We start from the raw sequence: 26566 nt of genomic DNA, 5'->3' as shown, positions 1-26566 counted from the left end.
GTACCTGGCTCATCTGAGGTCGGAGACTGCCGGTTGCCTGGCTGGCTGACTGACTCCTGCTCATCTTAGTTCTAGAGTTGGAAAGGCCTGTTTCACATCTCAGTCCTGGGTTCCAGTTTCCCTGGCTGATACACAGGAAGGAATAACAATAACTGTTTCCATTCTCAGAGGGATCTGTGGGAGATTAACTGAACTAACCTGCACAAAGTATTTTTAGCTCAGTGTCAGAGACAAAGTTAGGTCCTCTCACGGAGAGCTACTAATAATACATGGATATTAAAGAAATGTGATGGCTTAGCTTAATTGTCAGCTTGACAAGATTATGAGACTCGTGGCAAGGTGACGGGATGAGGAGGCTGCTGCGCTCAGAAGAGAACGTGCTGTTAGAAGGGGGGCCTAGCCGGGGATGGGGGCCTGGGGGCGTGACTTGGAGGACAGAGCTCTCTCGTACTCTTCCCCTGCGCTCCGCCTCCCCACCACCAGGAACTGAGCAGCCTTGCTCCGCCATGATGTTCCTGCTTGGTGCCAGCCAACCATGAACTGAAAGCTCTGACAACGTGAGCACATAAACCACTCACCTTTACATTCTGGGTACCAAGTAACAGAAAAACCGACTAATACAAGAGAGTTGATGAACACAAGGTATGTGCTGGTGTACACGATGGCCAGTTTTTGAATAGAAGAAGGAATGGAAATCTAATAATAACACTGTTACAGTGTGTATCTAGATGTACCCCAAAACCTCACGTGGTCATAGGTAGGCTTTTCTCAGAGGTGGCTGGGATCAAGGGTGTATGAGTAGAAAACTGGTCTGCTCTTAGGTTTGGTATAGTTCTGAGTAGGGTTAAGGGATGATGCTATTCGCCTTAAGGGTAGCCTAGATTGGATATAAGGGACAGAGGCTTATCTTGTCATTGGTTGATTTTCCCCCTTGCTTGCTCTCACCTGCCTGCTTGCCATGGACTGTTTGTCCTCTGCCATACGACCAGGACAGAAACCTCTATAATCTGTGAACCAAATAAATCCTTCCTCCTTTAACCAGCGGTGTTGGGTGTTTTATCCTAGCAACAAGAAAAATAACTAAGACGAACAGTATGGATCCTGAAGGGGCAGTCTGTTTAACACCTGATCCAACTCAACTCTTGCACTGATAGCAGGATTCAGAGAGTCTCCTCATTAACAGGGTGTCATATGCCCAAGTACAAACTGGCTGTTCTATAAAGAAAGAAAGAAGGTGTTAGCTGCAGTGGCCTTCTACAATAGAAACACTCGCCACGAGACCTTCAACAATAAGCAAGACATCAACAATGCTTGTGAAAGGGCAGAGATTCTTAAGCAATAGCAAGCACTCAGTGTGGTGGGTAAAGCAAGTCTGGATTTTTCCATCCAGAGGTCATTTTAAATTTCTTAAATTCTATAAACTCAAAGATTTGGCTCTGAAACCTATGATTATTTTCCTTCTCAGGCAACCATCTTTTGCTACTTTTTCTTCCCTTGGTTTCCAGCATGTCCTTTGGCTACAGGAGACAAAGAGTGTGGGAAGGTGCACGGCAAGGGAAGTGCATTTGTGGGGGAGGCTGGCAGAATTAATGTGGAAATCTCAGTAGACAATGAATTGAAATGCATTTTGACTGGCTGCTCTAAATAACTGCTTCTGGTGTCTGTGCTTTTACTTAACATTTCACTAAAAGAATCGATTAGTGTTCAAACAGCTACACACTCACACACAAATGGAATTTTAATCTTTGTTTAATCACTCTATAGTGTGCTTGGCACCCTTTGGAGAGAGGAGGGAACGGAGGTGAAGCAAGCCAACTGTATTCCGCTGGAGAAGAAACATGGGCTGCGGTGCATTCCCTGACCTCAGGGCTGCAGACCGCGCAGAGCCGCTCTGCAAGGATCCTTGCACCTCTGGCCAAGCCGGGATGAGCCTTGAAGGGCTGACAAGAACACCAGGCAGGTAACTGCTTCAGTTGGTGGCTGAGGCTGTTTTACAGCAGGACTTGGCTGCAGATTCTAGTACGGTTTGTCCCTATTCTCTTTTCAAGGAACCCTACAAAGCACTGAAATCATTTTACTTTGAGGTTTAAGCAACTCTGGATAATTTCCAACACTTGTTTATCTATGAAGTAGATTACTCTAGTAACCTTTTCTTCTCTCTCCTCTTTCCTTCTATTTTCTCTCTCTCTTTCTCTCTCTCTCCCACCCCCAGAGCTAGACATCCTTTTCAAGGTCACCTTGTAGATGATACTTCACAGAACACCCAATAAAGCTTCATGCAGCCAGACGATAGTTACTTTAAGCAAGGGAGTTTGGACAACTGGATAAACGTAATTCTCTTCATCCGTTTTGAGGACACAAGTTGGATTGTTTTTATTCATTCACCTTATAAACGGTGACTGAGGGCCTAATTGCCCAAAGAAGAATGGGAGAGACAAAGATAAACAAAATAATCTAAGGCTCAAACAACAATACAGTTAGAAGTATAAAAGGAGGGGAAAGACATGCATATAAGAAAGGAAAAATCACATAGACAAGAAAAGGAAAAACTGTGTAACTGTTCCTTGAAACTTAAACAGATAAATTCTGTAGATTCTTAACAGGGCCAAAAGTTAAATTCCTTCTGGGATGACCACGGAAGGAGTCCTATGGGAGAGGAGTCTTTGCCTAGTGGGATGGGGAGGGCTCGCACTAGCAGCAAAGGGTGGATGGAATCCAGCCAGAGGGAAAGATACCCAAAAGCACAAAGGTAGAGAGTGAAGGCCTGTTTACTTAATGCCAGGGGCCTGATCTGGCTGGAGTTTATGGGGTACAAGGGGGAGTCCTGAGGCACAGACCAGGAAGGAAGCCTGGATCCGAACTCTGGACCTTGTGTTTGAACTGCTTGGCAGGTTCGAGCAGAGGAATGGCTGGTTAGAGCTGCAACAGTGAAACAGGCTCCTACCTATCCACTTTCAGTCAGCCCCAGAATCTTCCTCTTCCCGTGAGAGGTGCGGAGAAAAAGACAATTTTGCTTTCATTTGGAGGAAACTGTTCCCTCTTCAAAGGCTGAGGACCGCTTTTATTCCAGCTCCTGCGCATCACTAAAAGGAGGCTGACTTTTTCAGCCCCTGCTCAGCAGGTGGCTCTTTTGAGACAACTTCCTCCACTTCAAGTAGAACCAAGTTATACAAGAAAACAATTAACCCTAAAAGGTACTTAGGGGACAAACGGAAGGAGACATTGTAACCCAGCAACCAGGAGACTAGGACTGCTGGGCCCATGCCAGCCGAGTCCTGCTGTCCTAATCGGCTGTGGGTCAGGTCAGTTGTCCCCAGTGCAGTAACTCTGGCCTCCACTGCAGGCTGCTGGAACCTCAGAGGCCCCACTGCCCAGGAGGGGAAGGTTACTCACAAACAGGAGCTATTGTTTGAAAAGGCTGAATCTGCCTTTCCAAGAGACAGGGCCACATCACACATCCCATTCACCCTCTGTTTTGCATAGATAGCTCTAGAAAATGTCATTTGCGACTTAAGGTGTGAAAGCTCATTATATGAGTTTTTAAACAGCGGAGAGAGGAAAAAAGCCAAGATATTTGGGGATGTCTATTATCTAAAGGGCAAACGAAACCGTCAGTAAGTTCTTCCTTCTATTTTAAAAGAAAAATTGCAAGTTTTTTCAAAGGAGCCAAATGTTTTATCATGAGGAGAAAAATACCCCAAACCCTCCCTAATATGTTCATTTGTGTCTGTCATCCACCCATCCATGCATTCATGCATCCATCCATGCATCCATCTGTCTGTCCATCCATCTATCCATGTACAAGAAAGGGAGCTTAGGTCAGGCTCTGCTGAGGGCCACACAGACAAGGGACCTGATCTCACAGAGTGGAGAGGAAGGTATGTGTCAGGAGCAAGCATACAGTGTAATCTAGAACCACAAATAAATTAAAAGTGGCTATCACGGCAGTGCAGAAAAGAGATACATGGTGCAAGGGGTCCCTTTGCTGAAGATCTGATCAGTTGGCAAGGCTTCCCTGAGGAATCCGGAGTAGAGGAAAGAAAACAAAGCATTTGAAACATGGAGAAACTGAGAGTTTGTTTGTCCTGCTCTAGAAATGCCTGTGTTTATACAAGGTGGCAAGCCCGGGCTGCATTTGGAAAGTTCTCAGGCAGCCTCCTGGAGGAGGGATTAGGGCACCAGGAGGACAGTGACAGCAGCACAGGCAGAGATAAGGACAGCATGGGTGAGGAAGGCTGGCTGAAGGACGGACACACACAGATCTGTGGTCTTAATATGGCTACCTGTGGGCTGCGGCTAAGAACCGCAGCCTGAGAACTTGGACCCTGGGGTTAGATGTTCATCCATAATGCCTGATGCCCTTGATCCCATGGGCACAGCCAGGACCCCCTGAGACCTGGGCCTGGCTCCCCACTTTTCTGTCTGGTATTTGGTTCAACACATGTTATTTTTGAGCTTCAGTACTGACCATAGAAAGCAAGACAGGCACTCTGAGATGCTGAGGCAAGAGGACTGTGAGTGTGAGTTCAGCTTAGGCAATTTAGCAAGATACAAATCAAACTAGGGCTGGGAAATCTTCGCATGAAGGCCCTGGGATGATATTCAGTGCCCCCCCCCATACCCCCCCCCCCAAAGAAGGAAAGAAATAAAGGAAGAGAGGAAATTGGACTAGAAGAGATTGGATTGCATGTCTTTTTTTTTTTTAAACCTTCAAGTCAGTGACAATGAGAAAAAGAGAGAGAGGACATGACCTGGGAGGCTGGAGAGCTGCCCACCCTGGTGCTCGGGGTGCCTGTACCCGCTCGGTAGCAGCCCCTGGGCACTCTGCGGTGGACTGAGCCCACTCCTGGGAGAAAAGGAAGGAACCGTGAATATTGCAACCCAAGAAACAAATCGGTTTTCATGCTGGAGGTAAAACTGCCTCAATTGGGCATCGGAGAGGTGGTTTGTCTTTATATTCCATGGGCAGCTGTCAGGGGTGATTCTGATTTTATGTTATTTTCACTTTAACCGGTGAGTTTATTGTAGTCTAACACTTCCATGAGATGAGGCGTGATTATATTATTATTGTCATTATATCCACTTTGTAGATGCCAAAACTGAGGTTTAGAGGAAAAAAATCAATAGGAAAGCACTTTGCAAACTGCCCAGCGCCACACGAGCGTAATCCATCACTGCCAATAGTTCCCACCACACGCATCTCCAGCAGCCATGCGCTCACAGAGGGAACCTCAATGATGCAAATCATTCTCCGGCACCAAGAGGGCGGTTCACAAGGGGGCTAGAGAATCGCAGCCAGCCTGATGTGTGAACGGCCACAGAAAACCTTCTCAGGAGCGCTCTTTCCCAGGGTTTGAACAGGTGAGCCACTGAGGGGCCTTGCCTTGCCTTGCAGCAGTTTTGGATAGGTAGGCAGTAGAGCACACAAAACTGGCAAGCTCAACAAATGCAAATTTTAAACCGTCAGAGGTGGAAAGATGACTGCAAAATATGTGGTTAGTCTCCTACTTGGGAATTTGGGCTGAGCCACCAAGTGGTAGAGTCATTGCCTTATTATTGGTAATACTCATATCTGCTTGTTAGCTTTTCTTTGCTATGACAAAAGACCTGCGATAATCAAGCTATAAGGAGGAACAGTTAATTCTGGCTTACAGTTTTGGAAGTTCTGCCTTGGTCACTGGGCCCTGTTGCTTTGTGCCATGGTAGCAGGGTACATCATGGAGGGAGAATATGGCAGAGAAAGCTGCGCACTTCATGGCCTGGGGAAGCAAAGATGAGAGGGAGGAGAAAACAGTGTCTCAGTGTGCCCCTCAATGGCACACTCCAATAACCTAACTTTCCCCTACTAAGGCCCACCTTGGAATGTTTCCACTCCCCCCCGCCAATAGTGCCATATACTGGGGACCAAGTCTCAGTCTCAGGGGAACAAACCACACCATCCATCCCTATATCCTTAAGACAACCAAACAAAACATGTACATTTATTTGATTTGGAATTGGGGGACTTAATTTGTGTCACAGTTCTAGTGCTTATGAACTCTATATGGGGAGCTGCTCAGACCACCCAAAGCTCAGGGCATGTAAGTACACTTCCAGACAGCTCTGAGGACACGACCCGGCTGAAAGTGCAGGTGAACAATGGGCCATGATTATATATAACTGTGACTTAGCAGCAGCCAAGTACTCCTACGCCAATGAGGCCAGCACAGGTGGCAACAGCATGTATAAGTAATAGACAGTAAAGATGCAGGTGGCTCTTGTGCTCTGCTCTGCTCCATGCTGCCTGCTGTTGCTGCTGATGTCCAGCACACGAGCATTCTTTAACCTGCAGACCTTACCCATGCAAATCTCCTTTCGGCCTGATGATCAGACCAAGACTCTGTGACCTTGGATAACTTACACTATTTTCCAAAGCCTTGCTTTGCAAACTGTAAAATGAGAAAAGGTAATAGTATCCAGCATAAAGGCCATTGTAAAGATTAAAAAGATATAGCAACTACAATAAGCCCCAACTTACAAACATTCAAGTTGTGAACTTTCACAGGTGAGCTGTGCAAGATTCACAGCTTTACTGAATGAATGTTCACTTTGTCAGATTATGAATGAATCTGATTCATGCATGTTCTCCTAGAATGCAATGTGTTCGTAAGTAGAGGACTTACTGTATAATTTTTAGCAGTGTTGGAAATTTAAGCACTAAAATTTGCATCTACCATTATCAGTTGTTAGTTAAGTGCTACGAGGGGTTAGGTCTAAAATGTCTTCCCAAAGTGGCATGTGTTCAGAGGTGAGACTTTTGAAGGTAAGTGGATCATGGGGCGCTATACTCATCAGTGGACGGTCCATTGAAGAGTTTCTAGTTGAATATGCTGTTAGGAGGTAGGGTCTAGCTGGAGAATGTGGGTCACAGGGGTTGTGACCTGTAAGGTTATATTCTTGCTCTTGGTCCCTTTCTGTCTGTCTGTCTGTCTCTCTTTCTCTCTCCTGTACTCTTTTGACACACTATTTCTGTCTTAAAGTCAGCCCACAATGGACTGAACCTTATGAAACTGTGAGCCAAAATAATCTCTTCTCCTTAAATTGCAAGTGTCAGGTATTTTGTCCCAATGACAAAAAGGTGACTGTTATGGCTTGAATCCTCTCCCTGCCCATAAATGGTAGGGCCTTCCCTTGTGCCAGACCTCAGAAGGTCTCAGAATCAAACTATCAAGTGGGAGTCAAGAGGCCATCAGTCCAAAAAATATTAGCTCCTTGGGTTCCTTCCTGGCCTATGAGGAAAATCCAATTGATGTGGCTCCTGCCCGCCTCCACTTGCCATCTGGGAACCTCTGACCTGTTCTGCTCATCCTTGTTGGGCTGAAGGCCACATGGGGCTGTGAGCCTCCTTGGCCACACCCACTCCCTCCCCCCTCCACTCACTCCCAGTCTTGTTCTCCCTTAACTTTTTCCTCCCCTTTTTTCTAAGCACATGTTTGCAGAACATGATGTTTATTTACGTTCCTTGTGTGGAGTTGGTACATGTGCATAACACATCTTAATTCCTTTCTTCATCTCCTTTCCCTGCTTCTCTCCCCCTCCATCCATCTCTTGATCCTCTTCCCTTTTGAAAAAAACTTATCTTCCCATTTTCTATTACCTGTATTTTATTTTGCTATTTACTTTTACTTTGTGTTTCTCATATAAGAGAAACCGTGTGATATTTCAGGTTGAGTGTCTTATTTATTTCACTTAACATAATGATCTCCTAGACAGACTCCTACGCGCCCCCTGTGGATATGGGAGGTGCAACCCCAGCAGCACACAGGATAGTTTGCTCAGAACACTCCTTGCTGCTACAGATGGAGCCTTTCTTTAGCCATGAATTCAAACACATGCACTAGATCACAGCTCCTGATGGGCGCCCTTGAAGCATCCTTACTGCTTCCGTGTAATTTCACATTGACTTGGTCATCCTTTGATTATTGTCTTTCTCTCAACAAACTGGGAGCACCACAAAGGTAGGAGATGTCGGTTTTTTGCTCAACAAATGAATGAGCAGAGATACATCCTGTTTTAACTTTTCTAGATGAAGGGAAGGTCATGCAGGGATTAGAGATACCTAATGCAGCCACAATGACTTAATGCCATAAAAGGATTCTGAGGATTAACTTTATCCCGTGATTAAATGGCTTCAGGTCAATTTAATGGGCTGCAAAACTAAAGAGAGCTGGCTCACCTGATCCTAAAATGATTTTAAAAAGATGCAACAGGCTTTGAACCTTTGCTTCTCCCTTCTTCTCATTTTCAAATTGTTTTCTGGCTCAGTTTGTGGCAGAAATTGCTGTAAGTCCCTTAGGAGCTGCTCTCCTTTTCTTCCACAACAAGAGAACTTGTAGCCAGGAATGTGACCACTCAATTTAAAGTCATTGTTTCCCGGACTCCCTGCACTCCATGCGGCCTTGCTGGGGTCTGTCCCATGAGGCGTGAATGGAGGGGTGGTGCGGGAGGTCCGGTGAAGAACTAACTATCTAGTGTGCACCTTGGTGCTTGTCTTCCTCCCTACCACTAACTTGCAAACACTGCCATCATGGAGCAAGAGGCCGAGATCATGCCCTGAGGATGGCAAAGCCATTCATAGAAAAGATTCTGGTTCTTCAGAATACTGAAGGGTTCTACCAGCCCTCGACTGCAAACCTCCAGATTTTTGGATGAGAAAAAAAAAATTGGCATCTTCTTTGTTTCATTTAAACCTTATCTTAAGGAGAAAAAGCTTCCTCTCTTGAGGTTTGCAAAACTGAGAAGCAGCTTGGCGTGGTGGAGGGGACCCCAAAGGAGGACCCAGAAGATACAGGTGTCAAATTCCTGCCTGCATTTGTGAAGAGCAGGCTTGTGAGGCAGTTTCCCTCACAAGCCTACTTTCTAGTTCTCCATTCTTTGTCAAATAGTGATCAAAATAACAACTGCATCAAAAATGCTAAGGAAAAAGATGCTAAAAACTGCATCAAAAATGCTAAGGAAAAAAATGCTAAGGAAAAAGATGCTACAAAAAGTTATTGGGACTAGTGAGTTGAACGACAAACATTAGTAATAAACTAGTGATAAAACATTAAAAGTTAAAAAATTTACACTACTGTCAAAAATATTAAATACTTATAAAACCTATGCAATGAAAATTCTGCTACAGAATTCAGAGCTCTAAATAAATGAAACTATATCATGTTAATCGGTCTGAAGACTGGATGACCTCTGGTACAGCAGAAGAATAAACCAGGTATAGTGGACAGACCTGGAATCCCAGCACTCTGGAAGGCTGAGGCAAAAGGACTACAAATTCAGTCTCAATCTGTGCAACTCAGGGATTCAGGAAGACCCTTTCTCAAAATAAAATAAAATAAAATAAAATAAAATAAAATAAAATATTTAAAGAGTTTATGATGTATCAAGTATGAATACACTGATTTAACCCTGATACTGCAAAACAGAGTTGGAGGACTTACATGACCTAATTTCAAGGCTTGCTCTAGGCAGTGGTGGTGAACTTTTAGAGTTTTTAATGGTACAAGCAGCCTGTGGCAGCGTGCGTGCCATGGGTTCATCACCCCCTGCTTAGGCCAACAGAGAAAGTATGGTATTCAAGTAAGGATAGACAAGGGATCAATACAGCAGACTAGAAGGTCCAGCTACATGGTCTGTCAATTTTAAACAAAGACGCTAAGGAAATTTAGAGGATAAAAAAGAGTCTTTTCAACAAATGGTGCTAGAATAATTACATGTCCCCATGGTCAATCCTTATCTCATGCTACCCACAAAACAATTTAAAATGGATCATGGACATAATTGTAAGAGGCAGAAGTATAACTCTATAAAAGGAAATGTGTAGCAAATCTCAATGATTTTGGTTCAGGCAAAAGTTTCTCACATAGCACACACGCAGCTAAAACGGTGCTAAATTGAAATTCATCGCAACTAAAAGGTTCTGGCTTCAGAAGAGCCGGGCATGGACTGGGAGGCTAGATTTGTGAAACACGTATTTGATGAAGGACTTCCCTGCAGAATGCATGAAGAACTCTTGTCAGGCAGCATTAGGGTAAGTGCAAATCCAAACCACCTTGGACAGTCTGCACTTATCAAGGTAACTGTTCTTTAAAGAATGGAAAATAACAACGACAACAAAAATCTAAAACAAACAAACAAAAAGAATGGAAAAGAGCAAGTGGACCCTGGAACCCTGTACATCGCTGGGGGGCAGGTGTGATGCCAGCTGCTGTGGCAGGGTCTGGGGTTTCTCAAAAGGTTAAACATAGAGCGACTATGTGATTCAGTAATTCCGCACCTAGACATATATTTAATAAACTGAAAGCAGGCATTCAGACGTTTGTCCACAACAGTGTTATTTACAACAGCCCAAAGGAGAAACAACACAAGTGTGCAACAGTAAAGGAAAATACAAACAAGATGTACATGCATGGAGTGGAATATAATTCAGCCATAAAAAGAATAATTTTGATAGAGATGACAAAGTAGGTGGACTTTGAAAATACACTTAGTGAAGTAAGTCATGAACAGGAGATACATTTAAGATTCCTTCTATATATAGTATCCGGAATAACACAAAGTCAGAGACAGAAAGTAGAACAGAAGTTATCATAACGTAAGGAGAGTACAAAGGGGAATTCTTGCTCAAAGGGAGTTTTTAATGTTGAGAATGATTAAAAAAAAAAAAAAGACAAAACGGGAGTTACAGATAGCAGTGACGGAAGTATTGAAGGCCAGAAGTTATAAACGGTGACTTATCAAAGGTAAAAGTCATGACTGTGATGATATATAGATTTTTGTTTTATGCAAGAAAAAATCATACTCTCTACCATAAGCTACTCTTAGCTTTCATCCCTTCCACAGTCCAATGTCTTTCTGGTGATTCACAATCTACATGAACATATTAAAGGCTCTTCGAAGTCCCGCAGAAAAGAAAGCTGTCTAACTTTCTTTAACCTAGCAGTCACAAATTTATTTGACTGTTAATACCCCTACCCACCTCCTCCCATTGGTTAGGGAGTGGTCAGCATCTAGGGGACTCATGGACCTCGTTTGGTTTTCCGTAACTGCTGGGTTTATGAGAAAGGACCCGATATATTTCTCCCCTTGACAATGTGCTATCTGATTTCTGTTGTTGCTGTTGATTTGGAGCATGTGAACATGACACAGCCACATAGACATTTCACAACTTGGAAGGCAGGAAAGAAAATCCAGGCTCCTGTGACATTTTCTACAGGCAGCTTCGGGCAGCTTCTGAAGTACGTGTCAGCTGACCTGGTCATTCACCGCTCTCCCGTTTTTCAATACACACTTATTGTGCAACTACTATAAGTCAAGTGCTTCAGGGGGTAACATAACACATTGCTTTCTATCTAGGTCACAGGTCAGATTTGGGATCATCTCATTTTAAAAGTGCTACTAGGACCTGGCAGAAGTATCATGAATTCTTTTCCCAGATACATGATCCCTGGAAACCACCAGCAAAGAGGTCTGAGCTGGGTTTTGAAGGATGAAATATGCTTTTATTGCCTTCAGCTCACAAAGAGTATATACCATAATTCTATAATCCTGGTGCCTTATAACTCTGGTAAATGGATCATTTCACAGTTTCCAAATGGTTTTTCACATGTAATTTTCTTCAAAAAGCCTTGGCTTAGCCTGAGACACCATGTATTTGAAGTTCTTTTATTATAGAGAATTTAGGAAACTTTCTTAGAACAAATGTGGCTGACTGGTCGAAGCATCACCAACCTTCCACCCGTCCCTGCACCCACGGCTCTGGGATGGCGCTGCGCGGCTCCTCCATCAAGAGCGCAGTCTCGCAGCTCACCTGCAGAAGCAAGGCTGGGTTCCTGACTTCCCTTGGCCAAAGAATGAGCCAGAAGGGCAAGGTGCCAGTTTCGAGCCTCCCCTTTAGAGACCTGTCCTTCTCTGCCTTCTACATTCATCTTTCTGCTTTCTCTATAAGAACAAGCCCAGCATAGAATGCCAGAAAGATGTGAGAGGCAAGCAAAAATGATAAGACAGGTGGAAAAGAATTGAGGCCGGCCTGGACCATGACAAACATGACCCCCGAAGACATGAAAGAGCCCGGTGCATGCACAGCCGAGGCCAGGGAAGCCAACCTGCTGGCCTGAGACAGGCGGGTGTTTGAAGTCACTGGGCTTTGGAGTAGGCTTTTTTTTTAATAAACAAAGCATGGTTTGTTGTAAGGAAGAAGCAATCAAATGACCTTTGAGACAAAATTCAGTTCAGTTCTGTGTTTGCACCCAAAGGTACCCAAATAGAAATAGAACCGTCTGAATCTTGTCCTCCCACCTCAATTTTTAGAGCCCCAGAGTACACCCATTTTCTGAGGCTCAGTTCAGACACCACATCCTTACTGAACCTTATTTCTAAGCCCTGTTTCCAAGCAGTAACCTTCCCGCCCACTGACCTCTCACCGCCCTCTCCTACTTTTCTCTTTTGGGAATTAGGACGTGACGTCTTAGAGCAGTTTGTATGCATGTCCTTCCCTCCTCCTGGACGCTAAGCCAGTGTCTTTAAACTGTGACGAAGAAGCACTGCGTTTCATTTCCAGTTCACTGAGAGCGAAACCATCCATGGCAGGTACAATTCCGAGAATGACTCCTACTGGCCTTCATCCTTTTCCTGGCCCTCCCTCCGGGGTGGGGATGGGACAGGGAGCATGGTGGGCTATCACTCCTGCAGGGATGCTGTGGTACACGGCAAAAGGAGATTATCCAGATCAACCAGCTTAATCACACACAAAAAGCCAAGAGCTTTCTCTATCTGGCAGTATCACACGAAGTAAAAAGAATTCAAAGAGTAAAGAATGTGATGTGGCACCACAGAATTAAGGTTCATGAAGGATTGTGGCACTGTGGCTTGGTAGATGAAGGGGGCTGTGTGTGGGTGACCTCAAGGAGCATGGAAGAGCCCAGCCCGAAAACAACTAAGGACCTCAATCCTACAACCGTAAGGACTGAATCCTGCCAGCAATGGGAAAGAGCTTAGAATTGGATTCTTCCCCAGAGCTTCCAGATAAGATCCCAAATTGGCCAACACCCTGATTTTGACCTTGCAGGACCTTAAGCAGAAAAGCCAGTCAAGCCAGCTTGGACTCAAGATCTATAGAAAAGTCTGAGCTAAACACACATGTGTAGTTTTAAGCCATAAAATTTGTGCTAATTTGTTATATGGCAACAGAAAAGGAATACACCTCTCAATAGCATGATAGATTATGTTTGCCAAAGCTGGTGGCAGTTGTAACTTCTGCTAATGTTTCCAACAAGCCAATCAAGAGCAAGAAGCTTTGTCCCTCTGCAAAGAATTTGGGCAGAACTTTGTGAATGCTCCAATCGATACAGTCTGGGAGGAGAGATGTGATGTGATTTCTGAGACAAGAACATAAGAATGCCGCATACTTCTTCCTGCTTCTCTTGGGACTCAGTCCTGACACTTACTCACCACGCTAGTGAAGACACTGCCCTATGGAGGCCAACACTGAGAGGAACCAAGAGTGACCGCCAGCCCTACCAGTCATGGGAATGGACCGTCCTGGAAGTGCATTAGGCATCTATTGACTCAGAAACGCTGCGCCGAGTTAAGGTCCTCTTAAGCCTTACTCAAATTTCAGGTTGTGTGTGTGTGTGTGTGTTGGTGGGGGGGATGGTGCTGGGGGTTGAACCCAGAGTCTCAGGCATGACAGACAAGTGCTCCACCACTGAGCCACACCCTTAGACTTCTAATTTTTTTGAGACTGTAACATGTTAAGTTTCCCAGGCTGTCCTCAAATTTGCAATTCTCCTGCATCAGCCTCCCAAGCAGCTGGGGTTACTGATATGCATCACCATCCTGTCCTAGCAATGGGAAAGTAACTATTTATTAAGTACTGATAGCAACTAGAACAAGCACAGATTTTGTGCCACATACAATTCGTCCCTCAGCTCAACTGCCTATGAACTGATCTATGTTTATTCAACAGGAGGAGTTGACTGACTGTCTACTGGACATCATGGCAATGTCAAATTACTACAGAAATTTCTGGATGCTTTTCCTCAAGTCCTGCGCTTATCTCATTGTGAACTGGAGCTGGTCTGCAGACTAGTTTTTAAGAGGCAGTGCTGTAAAACATGTCCGGGTCAGGCCCATTCTTATTAATTTCTGCATCTCCCAAGTGCCTGTTAGGATTCCTGGAAAACAGCAGAGAGATGGTAAATATTTATGGACTAAACACAGGACCCAAAGAAAGCCGATAGCAGGTGAAATGCTAATTCGGAGAGGTGAAGGAATACATTCCGGGTTACAGGATGAGCTAGTGGGAGAAATTAGCATTAGAACACATTATTCCTGAAACCTCCCCATCCAGGCTTTGCAAACCCAGCTGCCCATGAGTAAAGAGGTATGTGTATGGGTGTATACTATTATGGTTTAGATCTCGGGCGAACCCTAAAAGCCTCTTGTATTCAGAAGGCAACTGGATCATGGGGTGCTATCCTCATCAGTGGATTAGCGCACTAGTGAGTGTGTTGTCAGGGGGTGAGACCTGGTCAGAAGATGTGGGCACGGGGGTGTGACCTGGAAGGGGACATCTCCTCCCTGGCTGCTCCTTCTCTGTCTCCTGGCCGCCATGACACGAGCAGCTTCCTCTGCCAGGCCCTTCCACCATGCTATTTCTTTGTTTGAGCAGCTGTATTGAGCAGCATGAACCGGAACTTCTGAAACTGTGCACCAAAGCAATCTTCTCCTCCTTTAAATTGCAGGGTACTGGGTATCCTGTCCCAGCAGTAGGAAAGGAACAAAGACTGCCAGGGACAGGAGAATCCAGTGAGTAGGCAGATCCACACGGGGCATGCCCACATCACTGGGGCGGGCCAAGAAACTGCCACCCTAACACCAACAACTGTACCAAGTAAGAAAAAAGCAGAAGTAAATGCCTGCTTTTTAAAAAGAGATTAAAATTTCAGGTTTCTAGGACTATTTCTTGATTTGTAACATATTATGCTGGATAAACAAATACACTTGCAAGTTAGATTTTGCCCAGAAGGCCAATTTACTGAGTGACCACCTTTAACTGACAGGGAGGGAATATGAGGCGCTGAGGGGTTCAGGCTTCACCAGGAGTACACAGGAAGAGGTACCCAGGAACTCCACAGTGATGATGAGGGGGAAGAGTATAACGTCGACCAGTATTTATGGAGCTCCTACGAAGGGCAAGGCCCACCGCCACCCGCTTAGATGTGCAATCAATCTCATTTAGTCTTTTGAACAGTCCTGGGAGGCAGGCACTGCCTTTCTGCAGACTTGAGAATAGAAACTAAATAATTCATCACGATGATGGTGTAAGTAGGCAGTGTACTTCTGTTCGTGAGCACATTTTCACAAGGTGAATGGCTTTTCTATCACCTCTCTCCATTTTATTGTCCCTTTAACATTCTGCCTGTCGAAAACCCAGATTCATATTCAAGGTGTAAAATCGACCTCTTAATTTTTTTTTATTTATCCTATTAGCCCAGGAGAAGCAATCCAAGGGTGACCTGTTTCCTGCCCCTTAGATTCCGAGTGACACTGAGCCTGTGCCAGCTGCTGGCTGCCCCCGGGGTTAGGGAGGGTCTGCAGCTGCTGCTGTGTGAGCAGCAACCAGTACCCCAGGCTCCAGCGCTCAGGCTTTTCTCGGTAACTAGAAGGTTTAGAACCGAACAGGCGAAAAAGGGCCCCAAAGTCATCATCTAAACCCGTTATTTTCAAACTATGTTCAATGGATCCTGTGGAAATACTGCAACTGGGAGCTGGAGAGGGAGTTCCAACACAAGGGCCCCTGATTTCTTCTTTGTTATACATAATTAGGCTTTCAAGGAAGATTATGTGAAAAGTGTTTCACTGCTTAAAAAAAAAAAACAAGCTTGGAAACCAGTGAGCTAATCCAGCCCCTTCGCTGCATTCTTGAAAGCCAAACCCTATAATTTGATTTGCAATTCTAAAAATAATAATGGCAAATAGTGACAGATTCAAACAGTCAAAAGTGCACACAATGAGAAATAAAACCTCTCCAGTCCCCAATTCTGATCTCCTGCCCCAAAGATTATCACTATTAACATTTGAGTGTGCCTGTGTGTGTTTATATGTGTGTGTGTGTTCCTCCCAGAATCTGTAACATGAAAACTCAGACCCAGAGCCTGGCTTGTGTGGGACTATTTACCCGGGCCCCATGCTGTTTCCTACACTTCTTTTGCTCCCAGCATTTCTCTTTCCTTTTATAACTTGAAAAAAAGTCTCAAAATGTTTTCAGATTGCAGTCTGTCTTCCCAGTCGACACGCAGCGTCCGAATGCCATACCGCATACCTGCTGGCCTCGCTCCCTGAACGAGAAGATGCTGTATCTTTTCCATGTGACTCTGCCTCCCATGATCTTTGTTCCACATGGTGAAGGACGAAAAGCAGAATCAGATTCTCAGCACTGACTCGATTCCAGCACGCTGTGCCTCAGACTCAGGCCTGATTTTTGAACCAGCGTCCATGGGGCAGCGCCTCCGTGCCCTTGGCCTCGGGAGATTGCCAGGGCGGGGCGCTCTGTAGGTGCATGCAGCCTCTCCATGCTCTCCTGCCCGTTCTGCCCAACTTACTCCCGGCTGCCGAGCCTCAGTTACTCTCTTGGATTCCCTGTCTGTAGCCCCCACTCCCTACTGCTAGACGCCTCAGATTTCCTTCAGGTGGAGCCCATTTTGTGCCTGACAGCACAAAGCACAGAAGTAGACAGAGCACCAGAGCTGGAGCTGCCTTCCTCCTCGAGGGCCCACATTCTTGGGTTCCCCGTGTGCCAGTTCTGTGCTAGGCTCTTTCCGGTCAGTAGCTTCACTATGGTCATAAAGGTGGTGCTATTCTGCTGCCCCTATTTTATAGGTGAAGAAACTGAACTGAAAGCTCGGATAGAGAAATGATGCTGGCTACCCCCAAGGCTCGGGAATCTACTCAGGTTCCTAAACAAAAAGCTGCTGAGTTGCCTTTGACTACACGGCCTTAGACTTCATATCTGTGTCTTATATTGTTACAGAACAACGGACTCAACATGGAAGAAACAGCACCGAGGTGGAGGAGGCAGTTTATTACACGGTGAGCTTGATGGGATCTCTCTCGAGAGTCAGCCCCACCCTGCAGGGTTTTGGGTCTTTTATAGGGAGAACATGTGGGAGTACAAAGGCAGATTTTGTGCACTATGATTGGAGGGTTGGGTGATATCATTTTCAATGGCATTCCCTTGCCAGGAAATTTCAACCATCGCTCCAAAGGCTACAAAAATGCTGCTAGGCAAAGCATAATTATAAGTTATATTATTTGAGCTATTCATGAGGGAACTTAAACAATTTAAGTTACATTGCAAGGCCATCAGTCAAACAAGCATGGGTTACACGGAAGTAATGCCCTGTTATTTGGTTTGTTTGAACACAGACATGTCCACGGACATGCTTGGCAGGTTTTTATTTAAAATTTTAATTTCCCTTTCAACATTGGCTCCATTAGATCCTTAGAGGAGACACAGTTTGCACAAGCAAGCCCAGCAGACCCATACCAGCAGATGACATCACCCTTTGATACCCAAGAGCCCAGCTCCTTCTCCAGAGGCTTGAAGGGGGCTCTGAATCCCAGGAAAGCTGTAGATCTGGGAAGGAATTAATCCCACATTACTTGTCAGCTTGTGCAGAATCCTTGTGGTTGCCTAGGTTACCTGACTGGAGTTTAAGCCACCACTGATCAGTCCCCTATTTACCTGGAGTAATCACACTAGCCCAGTTCCCTCTGGGGGCCGTGCTCTGCCTCCCAGTTCCCTGGAGTGAGTGTGGAAGTTGGGGTACACTTCTAAGTGGACAGACCTGTGTGCTGTGGGAAAGACCACCACAGAGAACCACTCTCAATGGCGTTCCCTTGCCGGGAAATTTCAACCATCACTCCAAAGGCTACAAAAATGCTGCCAGGCAAAGCATAATTATAAGTTGTATTATTTGGGCTATTCAAGAGGGAGGCATGAGATCTGAGAAAATAGCTGTCTCGTGTGTGAAGGGCCCTGTTTCATTTCTCATGGGAAGGAGGCAGTGGAGGGGGGATGCCTCTCCTTGCCACATTGCGGAGGGCTGACTGTCCAAGAACACGCCCTGTGGGCTGCACCCTCACCCCTCCCTGCAGCTCTGGCCTCCAACATGAGCACGACGATCTGCTTTCCTGGAGGAGTCACAGGTGACTAGACATGTGGCACTTGCTGGGCTACAGTCTGAAGTATGTTAGGGCTCAAAGAACACACAGTTTGCAGACATGTTAACTTCGGCTCCCTCACCAGGTACAAATGGACACAGAATATGACAGGCAGACAGGCTGCAGGCAGAGAGAGCTAGGTCTACACCCCTCAGATCCCCTGTGGACTTGGAAAGCCTGAATAAAAGTAGCAGAGCTGTCTAAAGAAGCCTGTGACTCTCATTAGACCCTCCTATTGCCCCATCCTACTCTCATTTGTAGGACTGAAGTGTTTTTGTGGACCATTGTTTCTTCCATCATGTCGCCTATCCATGTTATCTTTCTTTTAAGGCATAGTTGTTCCCAGTAGATTAATCCCAACTGGCCAGCCACTTGGTGATCCAGGAGCTGTGATTTCACAAGTATCGAAGGAAATCATGTCGATGAAAGCATTTTCTGACCAGGGAGGGCCACGTGTGTGGAAGTGGTCACCACTGTCCTCTGAATTGGGTCCCAGTGAAGCCAGTCCAGGACACAGAGCTCTCTACATCTGTATCTTACTGGTCAGTGCCTGTTGGGTCTGTAGGTTCAGGCCACCCTAGCCTGGCCCTGCCCTGGTCCCTGTGCAGAATGGTGCTAAGTGTGAACTATAAGCTCAGGGGGGCAGGGCAGCATGCTTCGGTTTGCCATACAAATGTGACTTCTCAAACTCTGTACCTCACCCTCCAGATCAACACAACAGCTGCAGCGAGTAGGGGAGAGGGTCACAGACTATACTGCTCCAACTTGAGGATTCACCACGGGGTACAGATGTGTGGGTAAAGGCTGAGGAACGGGAAATGGATGCTTTTGTTGGGCAGTAGTGCTTCAAGAAGCTCCAGATGTAAGCCAGATGCTGACGTGGATTTATGAAGTGTTATCACACACAGATGAAACAAATACCTCCTAAAAGGGGAGCACTCGATCCCCAAGGAGCTTCAGCCAAGTCACCTGACTGGTGAATGCCTGGCATTTGCCAGGGTTCCAGGTGATAGGGTCAGCACCCTCATCTGCACTGCCTGTACCAGCGTCAGGGCTCAGACTCCTTCCGTCAAGGGCCCCCCTCACCTGGGAGTCACCGTGGGCTGCCCAGTGGTGTTCTGGCTCTCAGTCCACTTCCTCCTGCCGTCCACTAAGCCAACCCCGAGTTCCGCTCCCAGGGACATCCCAGATCCTCCAGTGCGCATGTCCTATCTGCTTTGACCGTGCAAGGCTCTCCCTGGCACGCATCTCCTTTGGCTTGAGGTCAGAGTCCTGACAGCAGTTTGGCTTGGACTGGGGACGCCTAGTCTACATGTCCAGCTGGCCCTCTTCTAGGATGGTCAGCTCACCTTTCCTGATGGAATCCTGGCTGCTTTTAGTGTCCTGCTAACACACGCAGGACAAAGCACTTCACAGATGATCAAGTGGCTCTAGAGCACTGTGTTACAGACCCTGCTTTTAGGACACCACGTGGATTGATGGCATTGTGTGTGTGTTTTAAAGCGATATATTCATAAGATCCAGTCAGAGGACAAATAAGGTTAGGATGCAGCATAAATGTTTATGGAAATGAATAATAATATTTACTGAGCTTAATAATTTTTAAACCTCTTTAAAATTGTTCAATGGCTTTGACTGCTCTTAAGATGAGACCAAACTTTTTAATAGGCTTGCAAGGTTTTCTGCATGGCCCAGTCCACCACTCCAGCCCATCTGTGCTATGCTCCCTGTCATCTCAGAACCTCTGTCACTTTCTTAAATCTACCTCACTTTCTCCTACCACTGGGTCTTTGCACAGCCAGTTCTTCTTCCCCTCACACTTGTCACATGGTTCCAACTTCAGGCTGTGTCTCAGATGCCATTTCCTCCGGGAAGCCTTCCCTGACCACTTAGTCTGGGCTCCTGACAATCTCAGTACAGTCCTACCTTCAGCACAAAATGGCAAAGTAGACTTTTGTTTGGAGTGATTGTTTAATCCCTGCACCTGCTCCTGAATTAGAAGCTCCAGAAGGGCAGGGCAGCATCTGTTTTGGCTCCATACCACGTGTCTCACCAGAACTCAGCACACAGACATATGAGCGCTCAGTGAATACTGGCTGCACAGACGGAACGAATGTAAGAATGGGGGCCAACTGTGCGTTGGTCCCCGGAACTCCTTCTTAATCGACAGCCTTGTTTTAGCCTCCCGGCAGTCTTGCAAAATAGGGTTATACTGAGTGGCTAAGATTTTACATGTGTTAAAATCATTTGCTAAGGGCCGGGATTTAGCTCAGCAGCATAAGCACCTGCCTGCAAGCACGTGGTCGTGAATTTGACTCCCCAGTACAAAAAAAAAAAAAAAATTTGCCCAAGCCTACAGGAGGACCAAGTGGTAGAACCAAGATTTCAAGGGACTTTTTGGCACTAATGCTTGCAACTTTGCAAAACTGGGTCCCCAGCCAGCCAGCAGAAGGCATCTCAAACACTTACCTGCGCCCTTTGTTTTAGGGCACACACTTCTAGAGGGGTAAGCACAGAGGGAGGGAGAGAGCTTTTTTTCCTTTCTGTCTTCCATGCATTTAGATCTCAGTCACAAGGAGACGAGGACATCCCAGATTCTTTATGGTACTTTATGGTATTTCTCAATACAAATCTCAGTACTTCCCTGGGAACCTCTCAAGAATTCCAGCTCCTTCTCACCTTCCTCTTCCTCTAGGGTCCTCTGGAGCCCTACACTGCAACAGAATTTGAACTTCGTGTGAATAAGAAAGTCTGCAGTATTACAATACTGATCAGTCAGGGTTGATCTGTCAGCCTGGCTCACACTGACAGTAAGAATGCAGAATGCAAAGTCCAAAATATCCATATGCTTCCTTGCATAGATTTTTCTGAATTAACCTCATATTCTCTCACCACCTTCATGAAGTAAAGGCAGTCCCCGACTGCTGCTGCTGAAATGTGCACTTGTTTACCTAAACTTGCCAAACGCTTATGTGTGCTACTGTTTCCTTTCCTTAGATGTTGTTTGATAATCCTTTGGGTGAAAGTAGATAGCCCTCTTCTAAGAACAGTGTTCGATGAACCTCTTTAGCCAGTCTCATAGGAGTCTGAAGCTCCAGGAAGAGGAGGGCCCCTAGTGCCCAGCGATGTGCTGACCCAACATTTGGACCTGATGCTGGTGGGTAAACTCAGAGTTCTGCTCCCTCAGGCAGTACCTGGCTGAGTGCTTCGGAGATGGAGTCTGCTAATTCCATTACTACATGTAACACCTGACCTTTCTACTGACTGCTCAAGCTGCAAACCTGCTGCTAGTCACCGTGTTATCAGCAATTATTTGGCTCTGTGCAAAAATGTTAATTTCATGCTTTGTAAACACACCTCTTGTAAAAAACCAACCCGCCTATCACAGCTGTTTTTGACATCCCCAAGATAATCTTCAGAGGAAAGAAAAAAAAAAAGGAGTTATCATGTTCATCAGTTTCTAGAGAGTGGTGATTTATTTATTTATTTTTAATAGCAAAAGAGGAGTACTAACATCAAGGTTCACCACAAAGGGAGAGAAAGACCCAAATCAGAAAATGCTAACTTCAAAGAATGCTAAAATCCTCTCAGGGATTTTATTTTGCATGCTTTCGGTGAGGTGCAAGGAATTTGGAGGCCTGGGACCATCGCACACTTTGGGCTGACCGAAGCGTTGCATCTTAGATGGCTGTGAACATCTCATTCTGCTGGCAAGGGAAAGGTGACCTGGAGATGAGACACTCTCCCAGGCTCTTGCAGAGCTCAGCAGGGGGCCAAGACTCGAACCCATGGCCCCGGGTCCCAGGGCAGTAGGTAGGTCTTCCTGGAAGCCATAAGCATTGGGACAATCGGGCAAGTCTGAACACTTAAAAGTGAGGAGCAGGACTCCTGTCACCCTCCTCGGCAGATTTCCCAAGATGCTCTGTGTTCTCTGACTTCCTAATGAGGACAGAAAGCAGCTGAAGAAGCAGACCGCCTAGCTGAACCCCAGAGCACTTTTTCTGAAACCTACTTGCAGTGCTTTTCACATTTGCCCGCCCCCCCACTCCTCCAAGAGGAAGTTACAAGTGCTCAGAGCGAAAACATCCAAGAAGCTTTTGACCCTAAGGAGCCACAGCTACTCTGCTTTGCTTTACATAGTCGACTAACATCTCAAATTTCACTTTATACTCCAGAATTTACATGTTTTATAGTAACTTTATTTTAATAAAAAGAATCTGGGAGCCAGGTGTGGTGGTGGGGTTCCTGCCTGGAATCCCAACACCCTCAGAGACTGAAGCAGGAAGATTTTAAGTTCCAGCACAGCCTGAGCAACTTAATAACTTGGCAATTTAGTGAGACCTTGTCTCAAAAGCAACAATGAGAACAACGGACTGACTAGTGAAATGCAGCTCAGTGCAAATGCCTGGGGTTTAATTCCCAGCACGGCAAAAACAGAAACAAGATAAACAAGAATGGGTGTTTTTCTTGCCTTCTCCACACAGTCTGAGTAAACCTGAGGCTTTGAGGACGCGCATCTTGTTCATCCATCCCGGTACGAACTCCCACCCAAGCAGGGCTCCAGTGAACCCCAGGATTAGCAGAAGGCGCCCAGACCAAAAAGCCAGGCAACAAGCTGCAGCCTGCAGGGAAAGGAGATGCCAGCCTCGGTGTGCAGCCCAGTGTCCCAGGAGGGAGGATAAGTTGTGTGCTTGCTTTTCAAGAGCGAGAGCCCTTTACTCTTGACTTTATTTCTTCCCTCACTGAAGATTAAATGAGGAAAACACAAAGGAGAAAACTAAAACTCCCTATGGGAAACCGAGAAAAAGGTACACAGATCATTCTGTAACTCACACCCGCTTATGAAAACTACAATTAACTCATCCAAATAAAAAATCAATTAAAGAAATCGTCCACTAGTTGCCACTGATAATAACTATTCCCTGGTTAGCCTTTTTTGTCTGGCTTCAGAACTTGGGTCTGACATATAAAGACCTACCCAAAGGCCTGGAAATATCCTACAAATAAAAATTCTTTGCAAGTCTTTTCTGAGGACATTATATCCCATTGCTGGATACTTACTTGCCTTGTTTTTTTTTTTTTTTCTATTAAATCCTTTTTCCCATGTTATATATATTTTACTGCAATAAAAAATAAAGTTTTAGGGAATATTCTATATATAAGATATTCACATTTATGATTATCCCCTCAGGAAGGATTCTCAGGAAGAAAATTCCTGATTCCTTTTTGAAGGAGTCCTGTTACATGTTAACAAATTTCTTTCTTGATGGAAACTTTCTTGATAAAAACTTAAAAAAAAAAAGATTGAAAAATATCTCCATAGAAAACCACTAGGTGACTGTAGAGGGCCTAATTGGTGATTTGCAAATACAAGGCCATCTGGGATCTGGGTAAGGGGGTGTGGAAACCTGAAATCCCACTGCCTGTGAAGCGGGCCATGTTTCATCCAGTTGTCGGGCGTCTCTGAAACTGCAATGCAAAATGATCTTTGAGGACAGATGCAGTCAGCCAGGACATATGGGACCATCTTTTCGAAAAGGAGGCTATTCGCTCTTCTCCTAGGAGGGTAATAACGTGGGAAATATGCAAAAACCATTGCTACTAGGATATAAACAGCATGAAATTATCCAAACTTGGAACCATTAGAGATGCATGTTGTGAATTTAGAATCAAAACACTCTATAAATTCATAGCCAATCTGCACACTGAGAAATCGGCCCGCACTGTAAAAGCGGCTGTTGATGCAAAGGTCGCTACCCATACACCTGACTGTGCTCTCTGGGTGGGCGTGAGGATGCCGTGAGTGGGCTTCTTTTGTGCAAACCACTGGCAAAAGGAAGGAGCTCTGAAGTCCCTTTCAGACCTCAGCCGCTGACTGTCTTACCATTTGTTCTGGAAGGTATTTGACTAAATTCTCCTTGGTGAATCTGGCCAAATTCTCCCTAGTGACTGCCTGACATCACGCTGATTTTTCTTTCTTATTTGGAGCATAATGACAAGAAACTACAGACTTGATGAGTTCCACAAGGCTCTCTACATCCTTCCTAAAACAAGGGGGAAACACGTAAGGGTTAGAAAACTCACTGCGAAATCTTTCTAGAAATCACACAGGCTGGCTGTTTCAGCATTTTGCTCAGAGAACAGGAAGAACATCTACCCACAGCCAGTCCTACCGTGGCCCTGAAGTGGGGTCAGGTGGGGAACTGTGCCTGCTGGGCCCACTGACCATCATTTCTGGTGCCCAGGAGGCCAGCAGAAAGCCCCCTTCTTCACCATTAGCCCAAGGAGCCCACAGGACAGGGCTGTGGGTTTCGGGCTCCCCTTGTGGGGGTCTGTCCTGCTCAGCAGTAGAATTAATTTGCTTGTAGGAAGGCCAGCACAGTGTTCATTTATCCTCACCCTGGACTGGGACTAACGGTTTGAGGCAGACATCCAAAAGCCCTTTGACTTTTCTCTGTCCCTGGGTATTCTAAAAATTCCACCTCATCGCCTTGTGAAGATATTATGTACCAGCTTACTGTCTTGAGTAATCTCAGCAGAATAGTAAAAAGCACACCATGGTACCCTTCACCTAGATTCACTGATGGTTACCATCTCACCACATCTGCTCTGTGAAAGTGTATCACAGCCACGGCCACACTTGGCTACTGAGCACTTCAGCACACGCCTCTGAGGCAAAGCACATCGTCTACATAGTCACAGTTCCACTGTAACTCGGATACGAGTTATCATCCGACAGAAACTTTATGTTCACGCTTCCCCATTGATCTCCGAATTACTTTACAGTTCTTTAACAGACATAATTCACAGCAGAAAATGTACCCTTTTAAAGTGGGCACATCAATGGTTTATATTCTCACAAGTTTGTGCAAACATCACCAATTAATTAACTCAAGATTGTTTTTATCATCCCCCAAAGAAATCCTGTATCTATTGTCAATGCTGTGATTGGACCACCTGTGACCCCCTAGAATTCCTAGGTTGAAATCCTAATCCTAAGGTAAGAGTGTTAGGAGGTCAGGCCTTTGAGGGGTGACGTGAGTCATGAGGGCTTGAATTACTGTCCTCATAAAAGGGACTCTAGGGAGAGTCCTTGCCCCTCAGCAAGAGGGACACAGCAAGAAGGCACTGCCTATGAACCAGAAAGTGGCCTTTATTGAACGCTGAATCTGCTGGTACCTTGATCTTAGGTTTCTCAGCCTCCAGAAACAGAAAATACCTATATTTATAAGCTACTTGGTTTATAGCATTTTACAATCGCAGTCATGCCCCATTTCTGCTCCTCCCAGCCCTGAGACACCACTTGTCTACTCTCTGTATCTATGGATTTGCCCCTCCTGAACATGTCATGTAATGGGATCCTATAACATCCAGCCCCTGGCTTCCTTCACTTAGTATAATGCTATCAAGGTGCATCCACATTGTAGCATGTTACCAGTGCCGCGCTCCATTTACAGCTGAGTCACGGCTGCTACTATGATATACCACATAGTGTATATCCATTCACAAACTGACAGACATTTGTTAGCTACTGTGAAACATGCTGCTATGAAAATTCACGTCCAAGCACATGTGGCCTGTGTTTCCATTTCTCCTGTGTATACAGCTGGACGGGAGCAGTAACTCCATGCTTGACTTTTGAACGGCTGGCTCTCTGTCTTTGCAAATGGCTGCATGGCTTTACAGATCCACCACCAATGTCTGAGGGCTTCAATTCCTCCGCACCACACCAGCACTTGGTATTGCCTGGCCTCAGATTGCTTCTACAACTATTTTTCCCTCAAACCAAGATCCAAATATATTCTGCATCCTTTGTTTTCTTTTCTTTATTGGGAAGAGGTCCTGGGAATTAAACTCCCAACCTCATGCTTGCCAGGCAGGTGCTGTGTCACTGAGCTAAATCCCCAGCCCTCCTTTATTTTATTTAATCTGGATGACTTCACCAGCCTCCTTTTGCCTTTCCTGATGTTAACACACACACAGACCTAGTTCAGGGGAAGAACCGATTGACTGATTTTTGCAGTGCTGGTGATTAAACCCAGGGCTTTCACACTGAGTTGCATCCTCTGCCCTTTTGTTTTTTTCTATCAAAGCGAGGTGTCATTAGGCTACTAGACTGGACTTGAACTTGTGATTCCCTACCCCCTGCCATATCAGTCTCCCAAACTGCCGGGGACTACTGGCTCATGCCACTGTGCCTGGCTTGGGACTTACTCTTGATTCTGGTATGATGATCCTTGAAACACCTGTCCCTTGGCTATTGCACTGACAACTCAGTGGCGCTAGGGTGTAGCTCCAGGGAGAT

At 45.6% G+C, this 26566-nt stretch overlaps 1 protein-coding gene across 4 annotated transcripts in view; it reads right to left on the bottom strand.

Moving 5' to 3' along the window:
* Galnt10 (polypeptide N-acetylgalactosaminyltransferase 10) overlaps positions 1–26566 on the bottom strand; it is a 215344-nt gene that overhangs the window by 117661 nt on the left and 71117 nt on the right. The window contains exon 2 of one of the 4 annotated variants that reach the window (XM_063230684.1): positions 5653–5759. The exons of the other annotated variants lie outside the window; for them this stretch is intronic. The gene's annotated coding sequence lies outside the window, so the exon portion shown is untranslated. The remainder of the gene's footprint in view (positions 1–5652; positions 5760–26566) is intronic. 4 annotated transcript variants of the gene reach the window in all.

The sequence above is a fragment of the Cavia porcellus genome, unplaced genomic scaffold (assembly GCF_034190915.1).
Source record: "Cavia porcellus strain 051 isolate PalLab524CR breed Dunkin Hartley unplaced genomic scaffold, mCavPor4.1 scaffold_19, whole genome shotgun sequence".
In the NCBI taxonomy this organism is placed as follows: domain Eukaryota; kingdom Metazoa; phylum Chordata; class Mammalia; order Rodentia; family Caviidae; genus Cavia; species Cavia porcellus.
The sequence above is the reverse complement of the archived record's forward strand: the minus strand, read 5'-3'. Positions and strand labels throughout refer to the sequence as shown.